Source organism: Dromiciops gliroides, chromosome 3 (genome assembly GCF_019393635.1).
Source record: "Dromiciops gliroides isolate mDroGli1 chromosome 3, mDroGli1.pri, whole genome shotgun sequence".
Classification (NCBI taxonomy): Eukaryota; Metazoa; Chordata; class Mammalia; order Microbiotheria; family Microbiotheriidae; genus Dromiciops; species Dromiciops gliroides.
The window spans coordinates 135,777,977-135,788,937 of NC_057863.1; the positions used below are offsets into that span (position 1 = coordinate 135,777,977).

At 37.6% G+C, this 10,961-nt stretch overlaps 1 pseudogene; it reads left to right on the top strand.

Annotated features, from left to right (window-relative positions):
• Window positions 1-10,625, top strand: part of LOC122747236 — a 43,971-nt pseudogene extending 33,346 nt beyond the window's left edge.
• Window positions 10,626-10,961: the final 336 nt, after the last annotated feature.

The following is a 10,961-nucleotide window of genomic DNA, read 5'->3' on the forward strand; positions in this document are numbered from 1 at the left end:
TATTAATTGGAGGAAACAAATACCCTGTCTTCCATGATGGGCAGGGCAGAGTTGGCAAAAACAGTCTTGTCAAAGTCTTCTGAATACAAGCAATATAGTTGTCAAATAGTACCACCTCCTGTACCCAGTGTCAGCAAAGAGTCCCCTGTAATCTCTTTCTGATCAGTTGTTCAGCCCCCTTACCATCATTGGGCTGAAAATTATTAAATTGTTGCCATTGTTGCCTCCAAGGTTTACTGCTGGTGATGTTGCTACATGTGCTCCATGCTGAACACCACCCTGGTGTCACAGATCTCTCATGTGTCCTCCTAAGTTGTCTCAGGATGGAAAAATCTCACCCTGAACTTTTGTTGGCTCTGTCTTTCTAATTAATTTGAGACATTCTTTTTAACTGTGCCATCTTGGCTCTATTAGAGTCATCTCTTCATTGTTCAGTTATGGACTTAATAAGATACATGACATGTAGCCCTCTATCATCCCATTCCTCCTTCCCCACTTATACATCCTAATGGTCTACAAATATGTTCAAGGTAATGCATTGATTCACCTGTAGGGAAGTTGGGTGGCATAGTTTGTGGTACTTCTATTCTGCTCTTCCATCTTTGTTTTTCCTAATTCTTTTAATTCAGGCTTCTTTTTAATCTGCTTGAGAAATTAAAATATTTATGATTCCATTTTACCACATAGGTAAGTCTCTCTCTTTCTCTTAAAAATCTCAAGAGAAGGGATAATTTATTTCATGATGTTCCTTTTGTGGTAGTTATATTTTTATCTGATTTATGTTTCTCTTTGAAGTATTTTTAAGCCAAACATTCTCTTCATATTCCTCACTCTTCAAACACCCTGTTTCCCCTTTATTTATCGTTTTCATTAATGATTTCAGCAAAACATATCCCTAATCAGTTGCATTTTGAGCTCCTTCACTTTACACAATATATTATATTTTTGCCTTCTTTGGTTTTTACTGGATGTAAAAATAATGCTATTCAAATTTCTTTTCTTTTATACTTGAAGGTTTTTCTATGTGGTTACTTACAGAATTTTTGTTTCCTCATTGGAATTGTTAATTATAACTTCCATGTGTCTTCTTGTATTTTTATTAAGTTTCTCCTCTCTAATAATCCACATACTGCCCCAGAGAAGACCTATAGATCCTTTGAACTTTTACTTATTTTTCATTTATTGAAAAAGTTCTGGGCATTTTTTCTTGTTATTTCCTTTATCATGCTATTTAAGTTTTTTTTTTTCTCTCTCTCTCATGTTCCACTGTGAGACTCGTTAGTTGTGAGAAAGTTGGAATAATGCCCCCTGCTGGGAGGAACATTTTGTGAGCTCTGGTCTGAGAAAAGGCCATATGGTTTGAATGTCCTGGAACTGACCTTTTCTGGGATTTCAAAGGTCGAGAGAGAGAGAGAGAGAAAGAGAGAGGGGGGGAGAGGGAGAGAGAGAAAATATAATAAACAAACATAAAAATTACTTTGAATTTAATTCCTGGAGAAATTATTAAATATATCAACTGGATTTCTAATGAGTGTTTAGGGAAGAGGAAGACAGGGATCAGAAGTAACCATCATGTCTTCATCAACAACAGGCAATGCAACAATAACTGTTTCATTTTTGTCACGCTTATTAAATTAGCAATTCAGAGAAATTATGTTCCTATAGTGTTCATATAGATTAAGAAACATTCAATAATTTTATCCATCATGTCATTATGGAGGTAGAAAATTGTGGATAAAGTGACAATATAATTAAATGAATTTGGAACTTTAGTAGTAGCCTGAAATATCAGTCATTAATAGTTTGATGTAAAGTGAGTTTGCTATACTGATAAGCTTTCAATAGAATTTCTCAGAGATCTGAGAGTGAGCTTGTGCTATTTAACATTTTTATCAATGATCAGAGGTATACTCATCAAGTTTTCAGATGACACAAAGCTGGGAAGGGCAGGTAATGTACTGTTGAAGGAATCAGTATTCAAAATGATCTATATAGGCTACAAGTTTCAGCTGAATAGATTAAGATATATGTAAGTTACAATTAAATTAGTAGATTGTAAGCTCAATATGATTTGGAAGTATGATGTGACAGTCAATGTGGTTTTGGACTTCTCTGAAAGTCATAGATTCCAAAAATAAAGACCTGATAGTCCATCTGTACTCTGCCCTAGTTAGATTATATCTGAAATATTCAATTCTGAACATTACAGTTCAGGAAAGATATTGAGAAGTTGGCCAATTTCTAGACAAAAACATCCAACATAGGGAAAGGCACTAAGTCCATGTCAGTTGTGGATTAGTTGAAAGAACTAGGGATGTCTGGCCTGGAGAGGATAAAGAGGAGAATGACAGCTATCATCAATTATTGTGGGTAAGAGATTGGACATGTTTTATTTGGCCCCACAGAACAGAACTAAGAGCAATTGGAAGTAGTTATGGTATAATGTTAAGGGCACTGGATTTGATTCATGAAGCATCTCATATAAGACTTACTAGTTGTGCCACAGTTTAGTCTGGCCAGGAGCATCTTTCTCTGCCATAATAGGCTCATTTTTGACTTTAGGAAGTTGAACTTGATTTACTCTGAGGTTCTTTTTAGTTCAAATCTTTGAAGTAAATTACAAGGAAATAAATTGTGGTAAACAATCAGGGGGTGGGTAGGGGAATCCTTATAATTAAAGCTTTTTAGAAGTACAATGGGTTGCTTCAGGCAATAGTCGATGTTTTCTCACCAGATATCTTCAAGCAGAGGCAAAATTGCAACTTTTCACTGCATGTTGTAGTTGGGATTGCTTGTCAGGCATGAATTCTTTGTAAATGGTTACAGAGGTCTTTTCAAACCCTAGATTTCCTAGAATTTTTGGATAACTGTATCTTTAAAAATTAACTTGAAAGATAATGTAATTGAAATACTCCTTAGTATTACTTATATGTAAGCCTTTTAGTCTATTACCCAGTGACCTATTTAGGCTATCACCTGTGGCCAATATGCATAACACTTAGCTAATTTACAATGGTTCTTTCCCTAAAGAAAATTGTTCTATACTTGTTTTAAAGTAAAAGATACCTAGATGTGAGTCTAGGTTCACTTTCTTATAATCCTAGCTAAATCATTTAACTTCTCTGAGCCTCATGTTCTTCGCCTAAGGATGATAATGATGATTGTAATGACAATATCTAAAATGTATACAAAGTACTTCATAAACCTTAAATTGTTGATATGAGTTAACCAAGCTACATAATTATAATATAGTTCAGTGTATATTTTAACTAAAAAGTTTATATTTTAAAATGAATAACCATCAAGATAAAACAATGAAATAAAAATGAATAATTAAGCTATATAAAAATTCAAATGAATTCTATTTAATTAGGTAATAACTATCCATTGGTTTATTTTTATTTATTAAATCAGTGGACTTTTGAAAATGAAACTAAAGCCAATTATAATAATACTAGCTAACAACCCCATTGCATAGATGCATTGTTATCCTCATTTTACAAATAAGGAAACTGGGTAATACACTGGTTATTATGTCACATTATAGATATTACATATAGAAAATAAATAGAGCTTACCTCAGAAATTAGTAGGACAAGAATGGACTAGATTATTTGGGGGAATTTTAAAATGATTTTAATTACTCAAGCTTTTTTCCTAAAGCCAAACCACATATATTTAACAATTGTGCTATATTACTGAATCATTTAATGCCATGTTCTGAATAATTAAAGTTGAAGGTAATCAATAAAACAATGGGGAGGTACATGTTAGATATTGTGAGGGCTGAAATTTAATATACATAGCATTAATTGGGTGACTTGCAAAAATATTGGGATCCTAGAAATAATGAGGTTATTGAATTGAACCTTTTAGGTTCAAAGCTCCCTCCCCTAGGAACTGCCCTTTTAGATATTTCTCCCAGGCCAATAAGAAAGGAGCCTTACAGCTTCTTTTCCACAAAAGGATCAGATTTTATTAGTTGGGAATTAATTAAACAACAAAGGTGAAATTAATAAAATTCAAAGATAAGGAAGTAGGAAAAAGAAATACAGATAAATTCTCTTAAATCACTACACCTGGAAAGTTTCCTAGCTTTCTCACATCACTGAGAAGACAAATTGAGTTAGCCAGCGAGTGTGAGAGAGTTCAGGAAGAGGCTCTCCTTCCCTTAGAAAGCATCCAATCTCCCTTCCCCAAAAGGGGAGGCCCTTCAAAACTGCCTATGGAGAGTTCTCCTTCTGACCTCAGAAGCATACATAACTTCAGGGTGGGCCAGGTGTGGCCCCTCCCAAATGAGTCAGATAAAACTCTAATAATTTTTACCACAATATAAACTACAACATATTGCCAACTAAGTACTGTCTTAGAGAAGACTTATAAAGGAACCATCAAAGAGTCATGTAATGTGAGATTTAAAATTGGATATTAGATCATAAATCTCCCCTACTTAACCCTTCCCTTAATTTATCTCCCAGACTAGTAAATGGAAGAAGCTTCTGGTTTTCTAGATAGAGCCTTTATTGTATATAAGGTGTTGTTGATTAGAAGGATAGGAAAATAGAAATACAGTACAAATCTAGGCTTAGTCTATATTCCTTATAAAAACTCACCAAACCGAAAAAGGCCACCTTTGGAGTGAGGGAGACCGTCTGTGCCGCGCCGCCAGGAGTCCCGCCAAGCAGGCAAAAAGACTACTCTCGTTCTCCCCACCCCGGAAGTCAAAAAAAACCCGGCAGGCAGTCTGACATGCGCAGCAGGCGGACTGTTCATCTCCTCCCCAAAAGGGTGGTCCTTGAAAAAATTGGCGTCTTTCAGTTATCCTAACCGACTGTTAAAAACTTTCATATTTTACCACATTTCCCCCCTTTGCTTCCTCAAGAAATGGAATGTTTCCTTGATGGAAGAGTAAAAAGAATATAATAACTTTTGCTGACTAATAATATGCGAGGATTCAATTTTGCCACTCTCTGGTTCTTTCCTGAGACTCCCACTAAATTCAAAAATCCTACAGGTCTACACCCAGCATCTGGTTTGCTTACTAATACTGATTTAGAGGCTCCTGTGTCTAGCAGACAATCATAATAAGCCTCCCCCACTTTTAAGGTGACATGTGGTTCATTACTCTGGGGAGGTGAATGGACTGGCACAAGTGCATTCAAAAAATCCGGATCTGGGAATATATGGCTTTCATTATCTATGTTCCATTCCTCCCCAAGACACCATCATTCCTGTGTCCTCTTCTGAGGGGGATCTTGGTTACCATTATTCTGGTACTGCCTTTCTGTATTCCTCCAAAAAGATCTATTTCTATTTTGATTTCGCCTGTAATTAGAATTAGAATTTCTTCTCCAAGTCCTACATTCTCTCAATTCATGCCCCTCCTTACGACAGTAACAACACACCTTAGTGTCCTTGCTCCGGTGTCCACATGGCTGACTAGGAATCACTGGTGCCAGAATGCTCTGTTTAGGGTGATCTGGATCTTCCTCATGTGAGTCAAAGACATAATTTGCAAGTTCCTTAATTCTATCTACTGTGAGATTTCTCCAGTCTGGACATTGTTTCAGAAAGTATCTGCGTATTTCTGGCAGTGAATTATAAACAAATGTGTTGAGAACGATACAGGAATCTCTTAAATCTACTGGATCCAATCTGGTGTACTGTCTAGCGGCCTCACAAAGTCTATCATAAAATCTGTTTGGTCTTTCATTAGCCTCCTGAGGTAGGCTTAAAAATTTCTGCCAGTTTTCCGGTTTTCTAGAGCAAGATTCCATTCCCTTCAGAAGTGTTTCTCTAGCATCTTTTAATCTTTGGAAATCCCTATCATCATTATAATTCCACTCTGGATCCTTTAGAGGCCATTCCACATCGGCCTTACCTTTCGCAACAAGGGCATTTCCTGCTGAGATAATATCTGTAATCTCAGTTGGGGACAGTAAAGTTTCCAAAAGGCAAGTAACATCAGCCCAACTGGGTTGATATGCATTAAATATAGTCCTTAACTGTGAAATTACAGTGTTTGGATTTTTCTCAAAACTAGGGATGATTGATTTCCATGCGCTCAAGTCACTTGGTCTAAAGGGGTTATATTTTCTGACTTGAATTGGCACTCCCTTTTTACTATGTTCTATAGCTTCCTGCAGAGGGAGTAGTTTCTGCTGATCTGATTCTGAACTTGGATCATCTCTAGTAGAAACAGCCATTTTGAGGTCTCTCTCCATATGTGAGAGTTTCCCCCATATCATAACAATGATAATAACAAAAACAATGATAATAACAAAAAAAAAAACAAAAAAAAATAAAATCCTTAGTCGTATGAACTATGGATGTAGTATTAAAAGGTATTTCAATTGCAGGCAAAAAATTTCTACTTATATTAAATGTATTTTCCCAAAGATTCTCACGTATACTATTATACAAAAAACTTTTTGCTGCCTGAATGAGGAAAAAACCAATAATGTTATGAAGGACCATTGAGTAAACTATTCCTCTAAGTCGGGATGTTATGCTGTCCCAATACATTCCGATGAGAAAAATCAAAGGGATAGTAGAATATTCGAGCATCTTGCCCTTTAAACTGGGCTGGCTTTTCTGTTTAAAGCAAGACTTTTAGAGGCTTAAAGTCTTTAAGGGAGATTAGACAAAGGGAAAGTCCGTGGGGGGGGGGGTATTTGGAAAATCCACCGAATTAGCCGGCTTATGGCCAAACTAGGGAGGGTGGGAGGGTCCTTAAGGTCCCTTCGGGGTCGCCAAACTGTGAGATTTAAAATTGGATATTAGATCATAAATCTCCCCTACTTAACCCTTCCCTTAATTTATCTCCCAGACTAGTAAATGGAAGAAGCTTCTGGTTTTCTAGATAGAGCCTTTATTGTATATAAGGTGTTGTTGATTAGAAGGATAGGAAAATAGAAATACAGTACAAATCTAGGCTTAGTCTATATTCCTTATAAAAACTCACCAAACCGAAAAAGGCCACTTTTGGAGTGAGGGAGACCGTCTGTGCCGCGCCGCCAGGAGTCCCGCCAAGCAGGCAAAAAGACTACTCTCATTCTCTCCACCCCGGAAGTCAAAAAAAACCCAGCAGGCAGTCTGACATGCGCAGCAGGCGGACTGTACCCGGCAGGCAGTCTGACATGCGCAGCAGGCGGACTGTACCCGGCAGGCAGTCTGACATGCGCAGCAGGCGGACTGTTCATCTCCTCCCCAAAAGGGTGGTCCTTGAAAAAACTGGCGTCTTTCAGTTATCCTAACCGACTGTTAAAAACTTTCATATTTTACCACAGTAAGCAGAAAAAAAAATGGAACAGTAATTTGTCGATAAAGATAATAACTGTTACAGGGTTGACTACTAAAGTTTAACCTGGCCATCTGATATGGGTCTTCTCCTTGAGACACACTTTGAAGCAAGAGAGAGAAGCCTTTAGGCTGCTGCCTGAGTGGCATGAAGGGGATTGAGAGAGATCTGAGCCACCTCTCACCCAATTTCCCGCAGCCACCACATGGTCTTCCCTCTGGTGATCACACCCAATAAGGGAACTTTCTATAGTCATATGATCACTCCACTGATGCCATCAGTCCCCTATAAAAGTATTTGTCTCCTGCTTGAGAACATAGGTATCTCAGAGAACCATGTCTCTGTGCCATGCCTTCTCCCCATGAGAAGTCCAAGGACTTCTCTCTTGATTTCCTTTTTCTAGCACCCAAATAAAACATTATTTTATTCTAATTAGATTGGTGTGCATGAGAATGTAATTCTTTTTTTTTTTTTTTGCGGGGCAATGGGGGTTAAGTGACTTGCCCAGGGTCACACAACTAGTAAGTGTCAAGTGTCTGAGGCTGGATTTGAACTCAGGTACTCCTGAATCCAGGTCCGGTGCTTTACCCACTGCTCCACCTAGCTGCCCCTGAGAATGTAATTATTTAAAGAGGAATTCCTAAGGACCCCTACCCCACACCCCTAACTTCCACCAATTTCCTCCATAACAATTACCAATGTATAATCCACAATTTCTCTGTAAAAGGCATTTTAGTTCAGGTACATATTAAACTTAGGTGACCTACAAAGTCCCTTTCACCTTTGACATACTAGAATTCTTTCAATAGGAATAACTTTTTTGTTTCTTTATTTTCAATCCAGATCATTAATGCTTATAATTTTTATCAGTCAACCAGACAGTCAATTAATAAACTTTGATTAAGTACGTTCAGTTTACCAGGCACTGTGCTAAATTCTTGAGATACAAATACAAAAAAGACAGTCTCTGCCCTCAAAGAGCTTACATTCTAAGGGGAAATACACACAAGGAAGCTGAAAAGTGGGAGTAAGAAGGAAGAGAAGGTGCCAAAGGGCACTTTGGAGAAACAAAAGAAGTCCCAGAGTAGTGCAGCTGGTAAAATAAATGAAGAGATATCTAGTCTGGGTTACCCCCTTAAAGAGAGGATTTTAGAGTTCTAAGACTGATGGGATCGTAAAGGATGATGAGGTTTTCATCATCAATCAAAATGTTATAGTGACTTTATACATTTTAATACTTTTTGGTAAGATTTAATTCACTTGAAATTTGTTGATCCACATCTTGTCATTTTAATCCCTGTGGGTGATGATAAACTCATATGTGTTGGTTTACCTATGAAAATCACATCTAAAGCCCTTTGTGTAGAATTTGTCCAAAAGTTAATTAATTAGCAAAATATTTTGGACTCATTTCAAAGGACATTGTAAACCATCTCACCTTGCAAAAGACTGACTAATTCATTTTTCCAGGAAGCCTTGGCAATTAAATTAAGAATGTCTTTCTATTTCTGTGTGTGTTTTTTTTTTCCTTTAGAAGAGGTACTTAGAGAAAAATGTTTAATTAAAACTATTTTTTAAAAATTTTGCTAGAAAAAAGGATGTTAAATAGTCAATATGTACAATTCCTGGAAGTGACCTTCTAATAGCAAAAAACAATCATGTCTGTTCCACATTGCTTCATAAATTATGCTTACTCAATTATTATCTTAATGAAAAGGAACTTTATGGCAAGGAGACATTCAAACACTTTTCTAAAGGTGTTTTGGCATGGAATACTGAAATAATGCTGTCTGCAGAATCTTGAAAATCTTTATATAATTAGTAGTAACCAAGTAACAAAAGGTACAACAATCAAAATTAGTCTTGAAAATTATGGCTCTAACAAGGGCCTTATGGGTGTAACTTAAGAATAAACTGGGTCTGCACAATCACAAGTGGAGAGTTAAAATATGTGTCTAGAAAATGAAGATAAGACAAATTGCTGAACATTTTGTTTTCAATAACTTCAAAGTCTATAGTTCTGGCATAATTCCTTAACTTCCAACTTTGCTTTACCTATGTCTGATATATTAAAATGCTCTCCTTTCTTTCACCAAAATGTTGTGCATATGAGGGGAGTTAATTCATATAAGAGGTCAGAATTACCAATATTCCAACAGAAATGTGGATTTCATTTGTTTGAAAAGTATCTAAAGTAATGCAAGCTAGTTTCAACATGTAAATGCTTATTAGGGGGAAGCCTATGAAAGCAATATTCTAAATGGATAAAGTGATGTGAAGCTGATTATATCTCTGATGATTCCCAAGAGTTGGGACCCTACAAAACTCTTAGAGAAGATTTGAAAATGAATGCCACCCTTTCTGCGCTACCCAGAAGAGGGATCCATACGGCCTTGTACTAGGTTTCTGTTGTAACTTTAAAGGGAAACGTCCACACTGTCCGGAGACCTGGATGTCTTGAAGATGAAGGAAAAGGATGACCTCAAATTCCTTGCTGCAGGAATTCATTTGGGTGGCACTAATTTGGACTTCCAGGTGGAACAGTACATCTACAAAAGGAAGAGTGATGGCATCTACATCATTAATTTGAAGAGAACTTGAGAAAAGCTTCTGCTCACTGCTCACGCCATTGTTGCCGTTGAAAACCCTGCTGATGTTAGTGTCATCTTATCCAGGAACACTGGCCAGCGAGCTGTTCTGAAATTTGCTGCTGCCACTGGCGCTACACCTATTGCTGGATGTTTCACCCCGGGCACCTTCACTAAGGAGATTCAGGCAGCTTTCCTGGGAACCTCACCTCTTGGTGGTCACTGATCCTCGGGCAGATCACCAGCCTCTGACTGAAGCATCATATGTTAACCTCCCAGCCATTGCATTGTGCAACACAGATTCTCCATTTCGCTATATGGACATTGCCATTCCATGCAACAACAAGGGAGCTCACTCTGTGGGTCTGATGTGGTGGATGCTGGCCCGTGAAGTCCTACGTATGCGTGGTACCATCTCCCATGAACACCCGTGGGAAGTGATGCCTGATCTTTACTTCTACAGGGATCCAGAGGAGATTGAGAAGGAAGAGCAGGCAGCAGCTGAGAAGGCAGTGGCAAAGGACGAATTTCAGGGTGAATGGACTGCCCCTGCCCCAGAATTCACTGCTGCTCAACCAGAGGTGGCTGATTGGTCTGAGGTAGTGTAGGTGCCATCTGTGCCCATTGAGCAGTCCCCTACTGAAGACTGGAGTGCTCGGCCTGCTACCGAGGCCTGGTCTGCGGCTCCTACTGCTCAGGCCACTTAGTGGGTAGGGACTACCACAGAGTGGTCCTAAATTTATCCCAGGTGCTCTAATAGAGAAGGAAAAGATTCTTGAAGGAAAATAAATCTTGATTTCTTAAAAAAAAAAAAAAGTGAATGCCTATAAAAGTATAAAGGGAACTAAGAGAATCAATGGCTGTTAAATGAGAAGAAAGAAATGAAAGATCAAGAATGAGACATACATTTTTGGACAAGGCAATTGATGGAAATGTTTTTGGTTTAAAAGTATGTTTTTGTGAGGTTTTTTTCTGAAAGGAAAAGGAAAAAAATGCTTGTTAATTGACAAAAAAAAAATTGGGAGAAACCTTATGAAAAGAGCAGCAAAGTTTAAGATGAGAGTAGAAATAGT